General features: G+C 42.1%; 1 long non-coding RNA gene across 2 annotated transcripts in view; it reads right to left on the bottom strand.

Annotated features, from left to right (window-relative positions):
• LOC108589890 (uncharacterized) overlaps positions 1-21,364 on the bottom strand; it is a 47,718-nt gene that overhangs the window by 15,194 nt on the left and 11,160 nt on the right. For both annotated transcript variants that reach the window (XR_013531629.1, XR_001909209.4), the window contains one exon: positions 20,480-20,550. This is a non-coding gene — a long non-coding RNA (uncharacterized LOC108589890). The remainder of the gene's footprint in view (positions 1-20,479; positions 20,551-21,364) is intronic.

A 21,364-nucleotide genomic window follows, 5' to 3' on the forward strand; every position in this document is an offset into this window, starting at 1 on the left:
ATACGTCAACAGTAATGTGTTAAGTTGTATTGACTTAAAGACAGTTACCTTGCTAAGATACAGAACATACAGTCTGTTAATTATATGGCTTTCAATGAAATAAACACAGGCTATGAAAATAGAATGTCAATAAAATTGAACACACAAAACTCTGGCATCCAGAAGGACCCGTAACATCCTTTAAGAGTCTAGCTTCTGGAGTCAGACTTACTGGGGTCTGACCTCTGCTTCTGCTGTTCCTAGCTATGGCACCTGGATTAAAAAAATTACTCAATCTTAAATGCTGAGAACAGTGCCTGACAGAGAAATCTGGAGTCATACGCATCTCAGCCATTCCCTAAGTAACACTTCTGAATGAAAAAAATATGATTGCGTAATTTTTTTAAAAAAGAATCACTCGTAACTATTTTACTAATGTTGACAAACATGTAGCGAATCCATAATTTCCTCCCAAAGTTTCAGCAGTTGAAACACTCATCCAGTTTTACATCTGAGATCTGTTGGGGGTCTTTCCTCGCCAAACTTCCTGGAGCCTCCTAAGGCCAGTGCAGAACCGAGCTGGGACCAGCCAGAGAAGGCATTTAAGAACTCCAATTCCAGTCTGCCCAGATGTGCAGGATGTTGGAAGTGTCAACAGCCAGGAAAAGAACGTGAGGGGATCAGAGCTGGGGGCAACACTACAGCTCTGCTGGGGACAGAGCACTGCCCTTGACATTAACAAGGGCCCCTACTCAGAGGCATGAAGAGGTGGGTACAGACCCAGAAAAAAGTATACCGGAGAGTCACTGTTTATTCGCTCCACAGGGCCATGACATAAAATCCTACCACAATTACCCGAAGAGAAACCCAGAGAGCTGGGTGGGGAACCTCAGTATGCATTCTCTTCTATGCTGTCTTTCATTAAGAAATTTCATTTCTTAAAGGAGCAAACAGCACGCATTTCCATCTGAGAACTATACGAAGCTGTTTCAAGCATCCCACAAACCCGTCAGTAACAAAAGCTAATCGTTTCCAGTCAGCACATAACATATTTGAAGAATAATAAAAAGGACAGCAAGCAGACAGCGTTGAGGTGCAGGCAAGCTTTATAAATATGGAATTCCTCAAATATGGTACTCGGCACTAGTTGGGGGGGGGAGCAGAATGGGCGTGAGTAGTGGTTCTGCGTTTTGTTTGAGGGCGAGCAACTGCTCCAGCTTGTCTTTACCCAGGCAATGTTTTGAAGACAGATGGTAACATAATGGGGGGAAAGCCAGTAAAATGAAGAGAGGGTGGTTGGGATTATAAATGAGTGACGGGGGAAGGATCCATTCTGTTCCCCTCTGTGTCGCAGGCTGGTTTGAAATGCACACAGACCTGATTCAACAGTTCAGTTCAAGGCTGATTTGGAGCTACCAGCATGGAGCTTCCTGTCCACCACCACTCCTGTCCCAAGTAAGTTATAAAACACCAAATGACCCAACTGTATCAGACTCCCAAAAAACAAAGTTACAAGTCGGGAGAGTCAAACAGCTTGGGTTCTAATACTGTCTGAGGCTATTACCTGTGGGGACTTAGAAGAGGTCCTTCATTTCTCTAACGCTTTTACTTCATCTGAAGAATGGGAATAGGAGGAAAAATACAAGCAAGGAACAGAAATTGCTGCCTCAATAATGTCTGCTGCCACCATCAGCTCTGCAAAGGTGAGCTGTCACCTCCGGTACTAATCTTACAATTCCTCAGGAGAGAAACAAGAAACAGTCTTGTGGCTGAGTGCAGTGGGTCATGCCTATAATCCCAACGCTTTGGGAAGCCGAGGCGAGAGGATTGCTTGGAGTTTGAGAACAGCCTGGGCAACATATTGAGATCTCATCTCTACAAAAAATAAAAATTTAAAAAAAAAAAAAAACTGGCCAGGCATAGTGCTGTGTGCCTGTCGTCTCGGTTGCTCTGGAAGCTGAGACGGGAAGATCACTTGGGCCTAGGAGTTCAAAGCTGCAGTGAGCCGTGGTCGTGCCACTGTACTCCAGCCTGGGCAACAGAACAAGACACTGTCACAAAAAAAGAAAAATGAAAACAAACAAAAACCTCAAGCTGCCAAGCCACACGTTTATTTGAAGGCAAACCTATGTTTTTCAACGATCAAAAATCTTTGGATAGCTCCTATATTCACTTTTTGATTCTAGCAAAGTATCCTACTTTGAAAACAAGATTCTTTCTTTTTGTATACATTATATATAAGATCCACAATATCAGAGATTTTTCATCGAAACCTACCTCCGCGGCTATGTGTACGCCTCTACAGACATGCATACAAGCTAAATCTAGTCTTATGTAAGAGAATCTGAACATTTCTTTATGAGGGCTGGCCTGTGTTTCAAGCTTCTCATGTTATATAAGGAGCCACTTTGCCTGTCTTCCTGCAATGATTTCAGATCTAAGCAGTATACTTCGCTCAGAAAAGTTTTTATTAGTTGTCTTCTTTCCCCACCCATTTTTAAGAACAAACTGACTCAGTTTTTTGATGGCAACACCACTGGGTGGGAGTGATATGGGAGTGGGCAGGGTGGGAGAAAGGGAGGATGAGGAGGAGGAGGAGGTGGTGGGAGCCAAGAGCTGAATCACAGCCATGTGAGTAATCCTAGGTTTTTTTTTTTCTTCCTAAGGGTATGAATCAAATTAAGCTTATTTTGCTGTGGGTGAAGGAAGAGGAATATAATAGCGTGAATCAGAGCAATTAGCAAATATGCAGCACTCACTAAAAATTAATTACAATCACTGCTTTTTTCACATGTCTGCCTGAAGATGCCAGAGAGCTTTTGTTATTAATCAATACAATCCTTGACAACAATTCTTCAGACTTTGAACTCAATTATCACCCTCTTCCCTTTAAAAATTTCCTTTTACACATGAATTTCAGAAACAGGAATCCTTTCCGAGCTTCTGTGAGATAATCTTTGGCCCTTGGAGTTAAGTGTGAAAACAGCATGGATAATGCTGGGTAGAGACCAGGTTATACACTATCTGGCCGTGAGCACTGGAAGCAAAATACTGAATTTACAAAAACAGTTGCTCAGAAAATGAGTTCAACCTCTCAAGAGCATTCCAATGGGAATGCTACATGCAACAACACACCCTCAGGGAAAAGTGGGCATTCCTTTCATAATAGCTGGCAGTGAGAATAAAGTTGTCAAACAAAACTTTTGAATTGCCTTAGGGTGAAATAAGCAACTCTTCATCAATGTAAGAATTTGCTAAGAGTAATATTAAGAAAAAGATGGATCAAAACATTTAAAATGTGGTTTTCTGAATTTACATAGTTCTTACTAGGGGTAAAATGGCTAAAGAGGAAGACTTGAACAAATAAAATAATATTTTAACAGAGCCTATGCATTAGGAAGTCGAGGGCATATTTGGACTCTACTGAGATTCTGTTACATTTTTTACTACATGTATGAGCTAAAATATATTGTCGGCTTAGTTACCTACCCGTGATTTTTTTCTCTTATTCAATATAGCTATGGATATTCTTTAGGTAAGCAAATGTTCTTTATGAACTAGTACCCTTACAGAACATTCTACACCAAGGAGCTCAGAGAATAGTCTTTATCATATTGTCAGGTTTTCCAAAGTTCATATATATGTATACGACACAGTTTTTTGTGCTAATATCTTTACTGAGGTCTCCAAATAAATTATTTCAAGACCACTCCGAATAAGCCAAGGCTTTTACTTCTCTGTTTCTATGTATTCCTCGGTTTGGAAATTTTGATCTGTAATGATGAGCTCTTTAGGAATGTTAATTTGTACGCCCAAATTTGCATATTCCAAAGTCTGCCTATGGAACATTAACATTTTGGAGACCTTAGTCAAGATATATTTACATAATCTACAGAGATATATCAATATTGGGTTCATATAAAATGGGCCAGATCTGTTTTCAGACCAGGTGACTTGGCTACCTCTACCTTCCAACCCTCAGGTTCTCTACCACCCCACCTAAGCCAAGGTAACGGTATTGCAGTGTTTCACTTTCTACCTTTCAAGTCAGCATCCTCTCAAACTTCGAATCTCTAACTTCCTATATAATAGAAATAAAACTCCCAAGCCCAATTTTGTCACATCCTGACCTGCATCTACTGCAAGGGGCTGGAAGTTTCCAGAAATTTCCAATTCATATTTTAGTTTTCTCTCTTTCTCTCTTTTTTTTTTTGATATTTCAAATAACAATTGCAGGGGAAAATTCTCAGAGTCCTTGGGGACTCTGTGCGGGTTTTATCTGCTCCCAAAATGCCAGATGTTTGAGGCTGAAGGTCCAGGACAAGGGGCAGGGGTTGCCATTCTGATATTTTATGTGGGGAGAATCAGAATTTTCAAAGGCATCATTGATGCTGAGTATAAATGAATTTAAGACTGTTTGTTCCCGGCACACTCACTAATTATGCTGACATGACCTGGTTCTCATCTAGTGATAAAAGGATAAAAAACAGCAGCAAAGACAACTTGAAGGCCAGGCATTTGAGCAAGGACAATGATGGAAATAAGATAGAAGTGGAAGACAACGGTGACGGTGGGGGTGGGGGTGGAGGTGGAGGTGGAGGTGGTCTTGGCTGAGAAGTGATGAAGTTACAGAGTCAGGAGAAGCAGAAAACAACAGGTGAGTATTAGACCCAGGAGAGAGGGGTATCAGAGCCCCTCACAATGCAGACCATACCCCAGAAGACAGTACAGGGTGTCCAACAGTGCAAGTGAAAGAACAAGTAATAGAAATAGGAAAAAGAAACAGACTAAGGAAGGTACTACCCTTGTTTGAAGAATATAATTTTAATAATGAGCTTCAGTTTCCAATCTTGTACCAAATACCGTCTGTCATATTTTTTGTATAATGTACCTCCTCTCAGCTCGCCCCCTCATTTACCACCATTATCCTCTCTTTAGGATGTGGCCAAGCTATCAAAAAATTGCAGCCTGTGGAGTCGTATCAAGTAGGAGGGAGGTCAGGAGTGGGTGGCTAAAACCACTGCAAGATTTGAGAACGTAGATGTATTTAACTGGAAGGAGAAAAGGAAAGCACAGAGGTACTTGTACTCGTCTGTTTTCTGATTTGTGGGTAAGAAAACTCCATCATGTGGAAACTGGACTGAGGTCTCAAGCAGAGAAGGACCTTAAGAAGAACTGCAACAGTGACCTGGCTGGGTCTTTAAGGGGGAAATCACCCTATCCAATGGGTAAGGTTGACCTCACATCCTTTCCAACTGAGGTTCTGGATCTTTAAGTTGATCTATTTCAAGAGGTTTTTATGAAGCACTTAAAATCATTCTAAAATGATTTCTTCAAAAGAAAGCTGTGCTGAAGCAAAACCAAATCAATTAAGAGTTTCTCTGTTGGAGAGCTTCAGGCTAACTCTTGAAGACATTTTAACCCGAGTGATTATTTCCTCCAGGTTATGCAAATCAATGTATTAGTCCCTCCATAGCAACTCTGCCTCTGGGCTCACCACCTGTGACCAGAAACACTCTCTCCTAAAATGAGGTGGCCTAGAGCAAGACAAAATTACCTGCTCTCTCTGCTCCTACTCCAACAGGTCATGGGAAAAGAACAAAATGATCTATTAAAAACTGCAGCAGCTGTGCTATAGTTATAGATGTCACTACGGAGACAGACTAGCTGGTGGATACTCAAGACCTCTCTGTACTATTTTTGGAACTTCTTAGGAACCCATAATTATTTCACAAAAAAATTGAAAAACAAAACCCGCAGCTGTCTGAAAAAATTATCTTCAAACCAATCATGAGAAATAAAAGTCAAAACTCACGACTGCATAATTAGTCCCTATTATGCTAGTTCTGCTCGTCATGCTTGGAGAAAGAAAGCCCTTCAGTGGGGAAACCGAGAAATGACAGCACAAGTGCCTGGCCAGGCCTCTCCCTTCTTGGTTTAACTAATACGGAAGAGTAACATTTGTTATCTTAGAAACTAAGATGTAAACTAACAACCATAAATGACAAAATTAAGATTTATAAGTTAATCATTCTAAGATCTAGAAGAGAGACACACCCTATTTTATCCAAGCTAGAACTCTGTTGTTTGTAAAACACACACCTTATTATTTTAGGGTATCATTTAGGAAAGAAACAAACTTTGCCAATTAACTATGACACAATGCCTTAAAGACAGCCTTGGGTGACAGTCAAACTAGTTCCGCATTGCTTTGTTCTGGGGAATTTGGCAATTTCTTCTGCCTTGAGTTGCATTGCTTGCTCTGTGATGGGCAGTTCTTCTGAATGCAACGCAGTAACAAAACATAACACAGCTTCACCTACTAACTTTCTAGTTGTTGCTGTGAAAGAAAAGGTAAGACTTTCATTGTTTCCCCAACTATGAACATTTGCTTCACTAATATTAAATTTACTGTCTGCTTTTCTCATGCCTTTCTGTATGCCCAATAGCATTTTGTTTCATCACCAATAAAGTCTTATTTCAGTTATTGAGAGCATATTAAATGACAAGTACAGTCACTCTTCCATTCTCTATAGCCTATTTCTGACCAGTTTGCCTAGGAAATTCACTCGATCATGTAAAACATGTTTATTGAGTGCTTACCAACTTCCAGGCACCACACTAGCTTGAGGTGATACAGCAATGAACAAGAGACAAATTCACCGCCCAGTCTAAAGGGGAAGGAAATACAGTCAAATAAATACATAATATGCTCCTGCTGATGACTGCTCGAGCAGGATAGACAGGGCAGGCAATCCTGGGATATGTGGGTGGGAGCAGGGTTGGGGGCAACTTATTTTGTTTAGGGTGATCAGGAAAAGAAAGCCCCTCTGATCAAGGAGGCATTTAAACAAAGATCTAAAGGAAGAGAAGTAGTAGCTTCCACAAATATCCAGGCAACAAATGAGAGGGCAAGGCAGAGAAAACTTGTAAAAGAGACAGTAAGGAAGCCAGTGTCACCCCAGCAAAATGATCAAGTGAGAAAGAAGAGGGATCTGAGACTGACTGTGGTATTGACGGGAAAGCAGATCACACAGGACTTTCTAGCCCATTGTCTGACTCTGAGAGAAATTAAAGCCCATGTGAGGCTTTTTAATCAGGAGAGATCTAAGAATCTTTTCCAGAGTGATTCCAAAGGCAAGGGTAGAACAGGGCACCCAACTGATTACCTCCAGATAAAACATGACAGTGGCCTGACCTAGGTGGTAGCAGTGGAGACTGTTAAGTGGTCAGATTCCGGATACATTTTAAAAGAAAAGCAGGTATGATTTGCTGATGCAAAGTAGAGGCTAAATAGAGAGAGGGGTCAATAGCAGCATGAGGATTTTGCAATTTTAAAATGGCTCTGGGCTGAGCACGTAATCCCAGCACTTTGGGAGGCCAAGGCAGGCGGATCATGAGGTCAAGAAATCGAGACGATCCTGGCCAACATGGTGAAACCCCGTCTCCACTAAAAAATACAAAAATTAGCTAGGCGTGGTGGCGCAAGCCTGTAGTCCCAGCTACTCGGGAAGCTGAGACAGGAGAATTGCTTGAACCTGGGAGGCAGAGGTTACAGTGAGCCAAGATCATGCCACTGAACTCCAGCCTGGCGCCTGGTGACAGAGTGAGACTCTGTCTCAAAAAAAAAAAGGCACTGGCGTTTACCAAGGTGGGGCAGTTTGGGTATAGCAGGGATTAGAAAGTGTATAGAAAAAAATGAAGAGAGTTAAGCTTTGGACATGCTAAGAGGTTTAAGATGCCAATCAGATACCCAAGCCGAGAGGTAGAAAAAATGGTTGAAATTGAGCAGAGTTCCAAGATAAAATCATCAGTGTTTAAGTGACATTTAGTGTAAAGAGACTAGATAATTTGGGAGTCAAGACAGGTACAGAAGTTGTGGACGCCTGAGGCACTTGAATATGAAGAGGCCGAGGCAATGCCAGGAGGATTATCAAAGAAGACTGGCATGGATCACCCTCTGGGTAGGCAATGGACCAAGTGTGGCATCATCAAGGAGCCAAGTGAAGAAAAAAATGATTTCAGGGAAGAGGGCAGGATTGGTTGAGCCAGATCCTGCCAGTAGGCTGAAAAAGATGAAGACTGGGGACTCAACACTGAATTCGAAATGTGGAGGTCCTGGGCGATATTGACAGGGAATCATTTGTGGATGGAGAGGAGAACACCAAGTCAACTGGAGTGAGGACTGCAGAGCATGGAGGAGAGGTACGTGAGGCAGTCAATAGAGAACTCTTCAGAGATGTGGTATAGCAGCTGGAAGAAGATATGGGTGGAAGAACAGACGACACCAGAGACCACAGGGACAATTGCAGGAATGATGGGATTCAGTGCACTGTCAATGCACTGAATGACAGGATGATGGGATTTAGTGCATTGTCAAGAGATGAGGCTTCGGTGGGGCACTACAGAAAAATAACCCATGAGCACCCGTAAAAGTATATCAGTAGGTCCCCAAGTACCAACATATGAAAGCTTTCTTCCAATTGCCTAATTCTATGTCATACATCTGCTTAAAATCTTCTCTTTAGAGACAGGCTAGTTTGTTCTCCGCCATGACTTTTTATTCCTGCCTTTGTCACATTGAGATATACAGCAAGCCCATGGGCCGATCCCAGTATCTTACAACAAAGAAACAGACAGACTTTGTCGTTGTTAATGTCACACAGAGTGAGCTGTGGCTATATATTGAAATATGTGGCAAACATTAAGCCGTGTGTAATAAATGGTGCTTGCTTTTTGTTTACAAAGCTAAGAAACACAATGATTTGTAAGCAAGGTGCATCAACAGCAAATAATACTACAAAGCCACTCCAGCAAATTTAATATCTCTACTTTCTGTAACTTAGTCACATTGTTTGAAAACATCTAACTACAAGGCTGACGCTGATTCATCATCTGGAATCACGAGACAAACTTCAGATTGATTTTTTCTCTGGCAGTGACACCAATCACTTTAGTCAGAGGCAGCCTCTGCCCCGCCAGCCCCAGGTGGTTCCTCTCTGGAACTGGCTAGCTGCACACACCAGGTAGAATCTATGTAGCCACAGACCTGAAGCTGACCTGAGTTCTCAATAATTGAGGACATCAGAGTCCACCGCTGAGTTTCTTAAACTCCAGGCAAAATAGATGCCTGTAAACGACATCAACATTTATTCTAAAAATGCTATGTGGGCTGGGCGCGGTGGCTCACGCCTACAATCCCAGCACTTTGAGAGGCTGAAGTGGGCGGATCACAAGGTCAGGAGTTTGAGACCACCCTGGCCAATATGGTGAAACCCCATCTCTACTAAAAATACAAAACTTAGCCAGGCGTGGTGGCGGGCGCCTGTAGTCCCAGCTACTCGGGAGGCTGAGGCAGGATAATGGCTTGAACCCGGGAGGTGGAGGTTGCAGTGAGCCGAGATTGCAACCATTGCACTCCAGCAGCTCGGGCGACAGAACAAGACTTCATCTAAAAAAAAAATGCTGTGTGGCATGTATTAGCTGTGAAAAGTAGCACCAAAATTCTCGGATCATTATCTGAAAACAAAAAAATGATTGGCTTCCCTAAATCAGTTTATTATAGAGGCAAGATAATAGAACACAGACTGGCCAAGTCTAATCCCAGCTACACCATTTACAAGCTGTGCATCTTTGTGCAATTCACTGAACATCTATGTGCTTCAGCTTTCTGTCTATAAAATGAGTAACCAGCAGTACCTTTTGCATACAGTTATGGCGTGGGGGTTAAGTTAATTGCTATATGCAATAATTATAATGAGGCATCACCTCCATCCATCTTGTAATTTAAAACTGACCACGAAAAATATACCATAAGTAGCCTGAGGACAGTCCAGGGAATTTACAAAACCAGGGGATAAGCATGTTCCACATCCTTGGGGTTTAACTTACACTACAAAATCTAAGGACAATAAATAATGTAATTGGTAAAAATAATTTTTCATTTGTTTAAGCACGAAAACATAACTATAGTGAAGATTAGAATACAAAAAGTTCCCACTTGAAGATAAGGCAGAGACTGGAAATAAATTGTATATTTGCCTCTGGCCCTTTCATGCTCACACCCTCTGAGGCTTAGTGCCCTCTTGTGAAACTGCAGAGAAACACTGGCATAAAACATCGTCTGCTGAGTCACAAAGGAGAGTCACAACCAGCAGGGAAATCGTGCTGGGAGGGCTCTCCCGTATCGAATTCCCAAAGTGAGATGGAACAGACCTAGCAAAGTTTAGTGACTTGCCTAAGATTAAATAAATTGGAAGCCGTGGGGTTAGCAAGTAAATCAGGGTTACCAACTCCCAGCTCCGCCTTCCTTTTACCTTGCCCTGGGATGCGGGGTCTCCAGTGAGAGACACCATGTTGTATGTACAGTTTCTTAACAAGAGAGTCTGGGAATGACAGGACTGTGGTCTCCACCCTAAATCTCGTCAAAGCGCCCAGCCCTCTGTGCATTTCCCCCACGACAGGGGACTCAGGAGCTCCCAGGGATGCTCCTCCGGCTAGGCCTGTCACTACCTGTTCCCCCCACCTGTCCTTTACTTTTAGCTCCAGACTTAAGAGATAGGTGACACGAACCTGAAGGATGAGCAAGACAAAGAGAAGATGGCTCCCATTTTCAAAACTACACATTTTAAGAGGAGCAAATACTAGAAGGAGGTGGTCGCAGGGTATGAAAAATTTAAATGTGTATCATCTGTAAACTCTGGGCTCTGACAATCAGGGAAGAAAATACTGAATTTGCTTCTCCAACAAATATTTACTTTCAACCTTATGATTTACAGTGCAGTGGCTGGGCTCTGGGAGAGTAGAAATAGACAGGACTGAGACCCTGCTCTCCAGAATTCATGATGGAATTGCAGAAACCGGGTATGAAGATTAGGGAAGATATTAAATAATATAAGACAACATGCCTTATATTATATACCTTAAGCTTTGCAGTGTTTTCGTCAAAGAAAATTTATGAGAAAGCACAATATGTAAAACAGATAAAGTCAACTGTTTTGGTGGAAGCTAGAAAGAAGAGCCCTTGTAGGCAGCTCTGCTCTCTGCTGCCCACCCCCAGCCTCAACCCCCCAACACTGCCCAGCCATCAGAGCCTTCAAGAAGGGGAGGCAGGCTGTGCTTTCAAAGGTAAGCAGCACTCCCATGAGCAGGAAGGAAAGGGTCCCCTAGGCAGGAAGGGCTGCCAAGACACAGGTGTGGAGGCGGGAATAATGCTGCAGGTGGACGGGCGTGGTGGCTCATGCTTGTAATCCCAGCACTCTGGGAGGCCGAGGTGGACAGCTCACCTAAAGTCAGGAGTTCAAGACCAGCCTGGCCAACATGGTGAAACCTTGTCTGTACTAAAATCACAAAAAAATCAGCCAGGCATGGTGGTGCGCACCTGTACTTGGGAGGCTGAGGCAGGAAAATCACTTGAACCCAGAAGACAGAGGCCAAAGTGAGCAGAGATCGTACCACTGCACTCCAGCCTGGATGAAAGAGTGAGACTCCACCTCCAAAAAAAAAAAAAAGGGGGCGCAACTGTCAAGAACAAAAGTTCATGGGCGGGATAGTTAGAAAAAGCTGGGGCCATGTCTTCCCCTTTCTGAAATACTAATCCTGAAGAGTACAAAGCAACTAAGCAGCTAGAAAGCTGTGCAGCAGTGACGTGAGAAGGGCCCAATGGAGGGCACAGCTCTGGGGCATCACCCACTCACAGGGAGAGCAGCAGCAAGCCACACTCCCCATCCCAACTCAGCTTCTGTCCCAGCACTCACCCAAGGCTCCCCAGCCCACAGGATGATCCCTGTTAAAAGAAGCATGTGAAGATGGACGAATCCGAACCAAGATCCCCCAAAGGACAAAAATAACTAACACAATGAAAGACAGAAGCCAAGGAAGGTTGTAGAACATGTGCCTCTATTGACCATAGCAGACATGTCTCAGGCAACCCCTTCCCCCACCACTTCCCTGACTTTGCCATGTGAAGATGCAGGTCCAGGGGGCCAAATCAACCAGTTTTTCAAGAGGAAAAAAAAAAAACAACACGGCAGTGTTTATAATTGTGTGGACCATACAGAACGTGTCTACAGCCCAGAGTGCAGTTCCTATATTAGAAGAGGGGTCTGAGTTTATCTTGCCTACTGCACTGGCCCCAGCATCTTGTTCAAGGTTTAACAAAGGTAGGTGCTCAATACATATTTGTTAAATCAGCATATGAGAACTAAATAATAGGTGTTAAGCAGCAAATTGTAAGCCAACGTGTTTCCTCCCTCCTCCATTAAAGAAATACTACAGCTAAAGAGAGGTAGATGGGGTAGCAAGTTGTGTAATGGGAAATCTACACATAAGTTACTCACAAAGTCACTATTAACAGTGTTAATTATACTAACAGGGTTAGTGTAATTGCCCTCCACATCACATTTCTTCAAGCTCTGCGGTTATGCTGTTATGTTTACCTCAATCTCAATCTAATTCTTTTTATCCTCTTTTCCCTTCTCACATTTTTTAAAGATCTATTTACCAGGGAAAAACCATCAAAGTCACCAAGTAAATGGGGGAGACGGGGTATATACATACTTCCATGTCAGGATGGCAAGGGGCACTACATCTATCTCCACCTTCAGAAAGGTGATAAGACCTGATCTCTGAGCTTCTGCCCTTCAGAATCTTGGTCCTTGTTAGAGAATTGAAAGGGATGCCTTCCTACTCCTGGGGTTGCTAGGCCCATCTTTGGCGCTCTCACATCAAAGTGTATTCTTGAGGTTTCTGAGATATATACCAAGTTTCTGCTCTCATCAGCTCCAGCTGGAGTTTACAGAAGATGTGAAGTTGTAGAATTCGGTATTTTAGAGATAAACAGGGTAAGGTGAATCCTGTACATCAGAATGAAAACAAGTCTCAAAAAGTAATACGGAGATGGCACCAGGCACCCAACCACTGAAGAGAGACACTTCATGAGATGTTCAGAGCAAAAACCAAAGTGTCCCAGAAATGAGGAGATCCCAGAATTGCTGAAGAAATTCTTGATCATCTTGCTGAGAGAATGCAACAGACAAGTGTCGCGTGGAGATGGTGCTGTATCAAGAATCCATAAAGGACAACGGAAGCCGTGGGCCAACTTTTAGACGAGACAGGCTTCATAGGAAATGGCCCTTCACCGGAGGGTTTATGACAGCCAAGTCTAGCTGGATCAGGAATTTCTATCTATGCCCCTCCTCAAATACTGCTTCTACTTTCCATCCTGAACTGGCCACATACCCTGCAGGCTGCTGTACTTGACCTCTAGATATATTCAGCTCTTCCTCTGACCTTTTAAGAACACCGACTGCAGTTCTAAAGTAAGATTTGTGCTTTGTCTATTTCTGCTGCCTTTAAAAAATGTATTTGTAATCCCAGCATTTTGGAAAGCCGAAGTGGGCCGATCATTTGAGGTCAGGAGTTCGAGACCAGCCTGGCCAACATGGTAAAATCCGATTCTCCACTAAAAACACAAAAATTAGCCGGGCGTGGTGGTATGCCCCTGTAGTCCCGGATACTCAGGAGGCTGAGGTGGGAAGATCGCTTGAGCCTGGAAGGTGGAAGCTGCAGTGAGCCAAAATCGTACCACTGCACTTATAATCAATTTCAAAAGCTATCCTCATAGCGAATCTTGTTTCATCTGGCCTCTCCACATTATTTTTTCTCCCTCCTGAATGTCTCTCTCAAGAGTCACCCTGTTAGAGGCACATATAAGATTGTAACTCAGGCCAAGTCAAAAAAAAATATGTGCAGCAAGGTACATACATTATACAATTTAACACTATTGTACTGGACACTTAAAATGGGTAAGAGGATCAGTTTTATGGCAAGTTTTTTTTTTTTAAAACCACAATGAGAAAAACTGTACAACAAAGTCCTTTGGAGAGATTAAAATTCTAGGGGGAAAAAAAAAGACCCTGAGTGAAAGCTACTTACCACTCTTTTCAGTACCTTCTCTCACCTCAAGAAGTTAAAAAAGATCAATAGGAAAATAGACAAGCAATTGAAAATGTAAATATTTTCAGGCCAACAGTTGGGGTTTTTTGTTTGTTTGTTTTTTGAGACGGAATCTCGCTCTGTTACCAGGGTGGAGTGTAGTAGCCTGACCTCAGCTCACTGCAACCTCCAACTCCCCCATTCAAGCTATTCTCCTGCCTCAGCCTCACGAGTAGCTGGGATTACAGGCACCTGCCACCGCACCCAGCTAATTTTTGTATTGTTTATTTTATTTTATTTTTTTAGTAGAGACGGGGTTTCATCGTGTTGGCCACGATGGTCTCAATAATCTCACCTCGTGATCCGTCCGCCTTGGCCTCCAAAAGTGCTGGGAGTATGGGTGTGAGCCACCACGCCCAGCCCAGTTGGGGGTTTTAAACATTATCTTAAATGGTTAGGTTGTTTTATATGTTTATGTAGAATTTAAATTGTTACTATATCAAAGGGTAATATATACAATGAACCACAACAGCAAAAATCTGTACATCTACAACTCCACGTTTTTTTTTTTTTTTTTTTTTTTTGAGACAGAGTCTTGCTCTGTCTCCAGGCGCCAAGCTGGAGTGCAGTGGCGCAATCTCAGCTCACCGCAACCTCCGCCTCCTGGGTTCAAGCAATTCTCCTGCCTCAGCCTCCCGAGTAGCTGGGACTATAGGCGCGCGCCACCACGCCCAGCTAATTTTTGTATTTTTAGTAGAGACGGGGTTTCACCGTATTAGCCAGGATGGTCTCGAGCTCCTGACCTCAAGATCTGCCTGCCTTGGCCTCCCAAAGTGCTGGGATTATAGGCGTGACCCACCGCGTCCAGCCTATAACTCCACATTTTCAAAAAAGGTATGGGGTGAGATCTGTCTTTTTAAATATTGAACTTTAGTATTTATAACTGAAAAGACATTATCAATTCATGATGTTTTATACCTTCACATATTTTCTTTTTTGGTAGAGATAATGGTGGCATCTTTTTCAAATATAATTTTAAGAGGGTAGTGATTTTCCAGGTAACTAAAGCACCTGTCGCAATTAAAACTGAGAAGCACACAGGCAGGCTTGGCTTAGGACTATGATAAAATGTTTCATTTTATAAATATCAGCAGCCAAGACTGTTATATTTGCTGTTCCCTCTACCTGCCCCTCCAGTTCTGGTTAAATCGCTTCCGTTCTCTTCTTTCAAATTTCTTAAGGTCCCTAACACAGCCCACTCTTTGTTAATGCTCCCACATCGTAGCTTCATCTGCATCATTCACTTACCACAGTTACCTTCTACTGAGATCTCCTCCATCTAGAATATAAGCTCCATCCCAGGGCCAGGTCCTTGCCTCACCCTCTCTACTTCACCCACTGTCTAATGCAATGTGGTGCTTTGTAGCCAGGTGCTCAAAAGGATTCCTGGCTTGCTGAATGAATCACTGTTGGTTTGTTTTACATTCTTCCCTACTGTGCCATTCTTCACAAACCTTCCCTTTCTCTACTTTCCAGGTTTCTTCTCTCGTACCAGCTCTATCCTATCTCTTCATTCATTTTGGTGCCCTGACATTTGGAGATAAGTCACCAGAAATGCCCAAAAATGATGTATTGCCCAGATACCATGGTTCTGTTACCTTTTGCAAGGTTGGGGTAGCAGATGGGATTACAGCCAACTGCTAAGCCTTGCACAACTCAAACTCGAGTCTTGAGGCACAATCTAAACATTTAAAAATAGACCTCTAAGTGTTTTATCATCAGAACCCCATATAATGCCATTGGATGCCAACAAGGCAGTATTCTTACGGAGCTTTATATTCTGTCTTTGCCACCCCACTATCTTTATATGCCTAGTAAGAATGTAAGTAATGTGACTATGCTGTAGCACTCCTTACTGTGTTGATGCTCTCTAAAGCTCAGGGGCAATTTAATAGCAGCCTCTACAGAACTTGGACAAAGTATACTTCATGCAGAATGGCCCCAGCTAATTATTACCTCCATGATTGAAAGTTTAACTGGAAATGGAAGGGGCCAAAATGACACTATGAGAAATTCAGGCTAGAGAAAGAGAAGTACATCCTAACAGTGCAAACCTAAAAAACAGTGGATCTTGCACTTGGACCCAACACAACGGCTCCCACAAAGACGGGTGGTGAGAAGAAATAGGGCCGTTCTGCCATCAACGAGGTGGTGACCCAAGAATACACCGTCAACATTCACAACTGCATCCATGGAGTAGGCTTCAAAAGGCGTGCCCCTTGGGCACTCAAAGAGATTCGAAGGAGATGGGAACCCCAGATGTGCGCATTGATACCAGATTCAACAGAGCTCTCTGAGCCAAAGGAATAAGGAACGTCCCACACCGAATCTGTGTGTAGTCATCCAGAAAACGCAATGAGGATGAAGATTCACCAAATAAGCGTTGCATTTTGGTTACCTAGGCCTGTTACCACTTTAAAAAATCTAAGACAGTCAGTGTGGATGAGAACTAATTGCTGATCGTCAAATAAATCAGATAAAGTTAAAAAATTGCAAAAAAAAAAAAAAAAAAAAAGACCCCACGAATCTCTGAAACCACATGTAAAACCTTTTTCTTAAAGGTAAGCAATAGTTTCTATTCTTTGAGATGTCTAGACTATTTAGGACACAACTATTTGCAGGAATGAGTGAATACATGTCAATGCAGCGGGGAGGACTTTGGTTTTCTTTTCAGTGTTAATTTTAAGTCATTTGTTGCTCAATGTCAGCACTGTGGCCATATGGGGTCAGTACACTTGGTTGGTGGGGCAGTTTTGCAGAGGCGGGGATCCTGTGCATCATGGGGTATTTAGGCTCCATTACTGGCCTCCACCCACTACATGCCAGTAGCATCTCCCCAGTCCCCACCAAAACCCCAAACACTATGCAAACATTGTCAAATGCCCTCAATGGGACAAAGTCACCTCCAGTTGAGAAACACTGCTTTAAGTCCCCAAACATGTCAATCTGTGCACCCATTCCTTATCATCCTCCACCCAGCAGAGGCCAAACTCACCAACCTATGAATTGTCTTTCATACCAATAAATTTGCTTCAACGAACAGTTATGAAACTTCAAAGAAACCATAAGCAGAATGGATAACCTGCTTCCAGGAGAGCACATAAGGGGCACTCAAATGTTGGCTCCCACTTTCCCTTTCTGTTAAGGAATTCCTAACTTCTGAAGCAAATACCTGTCCCTTCTAGGCACCTGATTTCAAAGGTATGTACATATATTTTGAATATGAAATTATATTCAAAATAATATGACTAAAAATTATGATTCCATTTTCTCTCCAAAAGCGGAAAGCAATTTTTAATTTTTATGAAGAGCACCTGAACTAAATAAATAAGTAGCACCTTAAAGGAAATACTTTTTACACTTTGATGAATTCTTGCCAGGCATGGTCTTAAAAAAACACAGCACCTTCAACAACGATGTCTAATAATAACACCTCATATACCCCACACTACTTATAGCCTCCCACCCAAGTTTCTATGGTGATTCTTGAACTCAAATGGTTTGATTTCCGACTACCTAGTAATCTGAAAAAAATCCCTGTCTTCATTCCTTCAAGTTTTTTTTTTTTTACATAATCTGTTGTGGGGAGTGAGATTAGGACCCTACAGCTTATAATAATCAATTTTCTTTCAATTTAATTAAGAAATTTGGCTGAGAACCTTCTCAAGTTTTAATGGACTAAGGATAAGAATTCTAGACTGATATTTTCTAAGACTCTTTACCATTGTTATAACCAGGAAATGCTAGATATTGTTCAAGTAGAGGCAGACTGTAAGCATGCCACATAGCTGAAAAATCATCAGCAAAATATTCATCACAACTGAAACCTGACATACACTCTCTCACGTTCCCTAGGTACAATATATTCCAGTGATTAAATATACATTCCATTTCCTCTAAGTGCAAATTCAGTCTGTCAAACTGGATGACGGCACTGTAAAGCTGCTCAAATTCTGAAACCTTACCTGCGCAACATCCTCAACAGCCCTTCTCCAAAGAAAAGTGAAGAAAAATGTATTTTTTTGAGATGTGGAAACATCTTAAAATTACTTAAGAATTATTTCAAAATAACCCCCTAATAGACTGCTTAATGTGAACAGCATTTCAAATTCCCAGTCTCATTTTAAATCTCCACCTTTGTTGTAAATGGTGCCCAAATAAAAATTTCCTTGTGCTGCTAAGAATACTATAGGGTTTAAGATCTACTGCAGGATCCCTCTAGCAGACACTGGCATATACCCTTGAAAACTGTGGGTTGTATCTTTAAAAGGTGTCAAAGGAAAAGCAGATGAAATGCTGTAATCTCCACCCACTGTCACTTAAGACTTACTGCCCACACACTCCACAGGCCCAGCCAGCATCCTGCATCCACCCTTTTTTTTTTCAAGCCCAATGCATTAGACCATGGAAACTCAGGATGTGTGGCCACAACGGCCCCTGCTCTGGATCCAGCTGGCCCACCACGTGGCGTGGCCGTGACCTTAGTCACACTTCCCCCTGACATCCTGTGAGTGGGCTCAAGCTGGAGCCAGACCTTCCCACCGTGCTGCCAGCCCTGCTCCTGGAAATGACAAAACCCCGCTCCCTAAAACATTCCATTCTCCACTTACACCAACAGAGCTTCCTGCTCCCCACCCCTCCTGAACAACAGGTCTTTGAATATCATTCACCACCCTGGTAACACCTTTAACCATTTAGCCATTAGCTACTAAGGGACACATGCACAACTTCCCTTCGGATTTTCATAGAAGCCTGTTCTCTTGATTTTCACACTTTTGAAACTATTATCACAAGAATCACTTCTACAGGAATTATAAGCATATGCAACATTCAAAATCGAAAACATGGCACTGCAAAATCTGCACAAAGCTCTTCTTTAGAGAAGTATCTCTTAATTTAGTGGAGAGGGTGTCTGCTGGATTCAGATTTACATAAGCAGTATCTTCATGGTCCTCTTCTAAGCTGGACTAAAAGGATTTCAGGAATTGTTGACTTATTATGTATAACTCTTATCTTTGAAAAGGAACTATCATTTTAATAAAAAGGTGAATAAGAAAAAAAATACTCCCAATTTAGTTTTAGCTGTAGAGTCAAGAAGCAAGTTTTTGTTTCATCTGATGGTAAAGGTAATGCTTTTAAATTAACCCCCCCTTATTCCTAAAAGGTGTCTGTAGATCCTACGGATGCTTTTCCTATCAAAGAGGTGAGGCTGGGTAGAGTGGCGCTAAGGGGGCTGTTAAGACACCCATTGTTCAGACTCATACAATTCTCCATATTCAAACTCAAACAGAGGTTCCAGTTCTACATAGGATGGATAGAGTCAGCACACGCCATCCTGTGTTTCCCAGGGCCCACAACTCTGAACCTCAGAGAGAATACTTGGAACAGCTATATGAGGACTCTGAAAAGTAAGGAGTAGCAGGCACATTAAGAAGGAAGACCAGAACATGAAAGATCACTCAACTGACAGTTCCTTCTTTTTTCAGCAGTGTGCCCAGGCCTGGTCTTAACAGGCTGTCGGCAGACCCCGGGTGCTGACAGAATAGAGTGGGAAATCCCGTTTTTTCCTTTTTGCTGTTCTCTCAGGCCACAGCCCCCAAGCAACCCTGCAGTGGCTACAGCAGCCAGCAGCAAGGGGAGCCTGCAAAGACAGGAACTCTGAGGGAGGAAAACCTTCCTCTGGATTCAGCAGAGACATGGTTCCAAGAAAGTGGGGCCGAATCCCACTGTTTTTAGTGTTTCTGTCCTCCGGGGCCTTGGCCCTGGGGACATGGGCACAGTTATGAAAGTACATGGCAAAGTAGAGTAACTAAAGCCCAAGATTCCTAGTTAAATGACCCAGAAGGGAAGCCTAATAGAACTGGAAAGAACTAGAGAGAGACACAAGGGGAGAGATAAAGACATAAAGAAAAACTGTTGGAAACTAGAGCTCGAGAAAGAGACCCTGTAAAGTTGCTTATCATCGTGTAGGCTCACTCCTCAGATCGACACTTGTGGACCTCATCCTAACAAGTCTACCAATGACTTTGAGAACTGAAGCGCCTAGCTCCTAGATTGGCCACTGTGGGACACACACACAATACATTCAAATAGCTCTGCAAATACTAACACAGGACCACAGCTCACAGATGGTGGGTTGGAACTTGTTCTCCAAACCTAACCATTATCAACTACCTACTACAACAAAAACACTGACCTTCTTCATAGGATTTAGACAAGATCCAAAATTTCATAACATAATATTCAAAATGCCCTGGATAAATTCAAAATTACTCAGCATGGAAAAATGCAATCAACAGGCGCCAAGGCTGACATGACAGACATTTGGACTATGTGACAAAAACTTTAAATCAGTTATTACCAAAAAATGCTCCAGCAACCAATTCTAAGCCATCTTGAAACCTATGGAAGAGACAGTCTGGGCAAAGAAATAAAAGATATATGAAGAACTGTTGTAAACTGTAGAGCTGAACAATAAATAAAATAGCCAAAATAAAAAACTCACCGGGATGGGCTCAATGGCATCATGGATATGAGTCAGCAAACTTGAAGATGAATATATAGAAATAAGCCAACCTGAACAAGAAAGAGAAAAAACGATTTAAAATGAAAAAAAAACAGGGCCTCAGGAGACAATAAGAGAAGGTCTGCCATTTGTGCCACAGAAGTCCCAGAAAAAGAAAGCCATGCTGTACCGGAAAAATATTTCATAAAATAATGGCTGCGAACTTCATAACTTTCACAAGACACATATACGTACAAATTCAAAAAGCAAAGTGAACCTCATCTACGATTAATCCCCCAAAACCATGCTATAAATCAGAGATGAAACCAACATTCCTGAAAACAGGGAGAGAAAAATGCCCTATTATCTGTTGGGCACAAAAAGTCAAATGGTTATAGATTTGTCACTAGAAACCACAGAGGAAGAAAGAAGTGGCACAATATTTTTAAAGCACTGAAGGAAAAGAAACATAATATGGAAATCTATATCCAGCAAATGTATCCTTCAAGAAAGGTGAAATACAGATAATGTAATAAAAGACAGGAGGACAAAGGGAACCTATATGGTGGTAAGGTTTCTACAGTCCACTTAAAGTGATGACATGTCCATTTGAAATGATTCTAAGTTGACTGTGAATGATTCTAGTTGACTATGCAAATTGTAATCCCTAAAGCAGGCACTAAAAAAATAAAACACTATGAAATATTCAAATAGCTCAAAAAACACAGAATAGGAAAAACAGAGGAACAAAAAGAGGGAATCAACAGAAAGCATTTAAATCCAAACATATCAAGTATTACATTAAACTGAAATGGTCTAAATACAAGAATTAAAGGCAGAGACTGTGAGAATGAGTAAATAAATATGAACCAACTACATGCTGTG

Source organism: Callithrix jacchus, chromosome X, assembly GCF_049354715.1.
Source record: "Callithrix jacchus isolate 240 chromosome X, calJac240_pri, whole genome shotgun sequence".
Classification (NCBI taxonomy): Eukaryota; Metazoa; Chordata; class Mammalia; order Primates; family Cebidae; genus Callithrix; species Callithrix jacchus.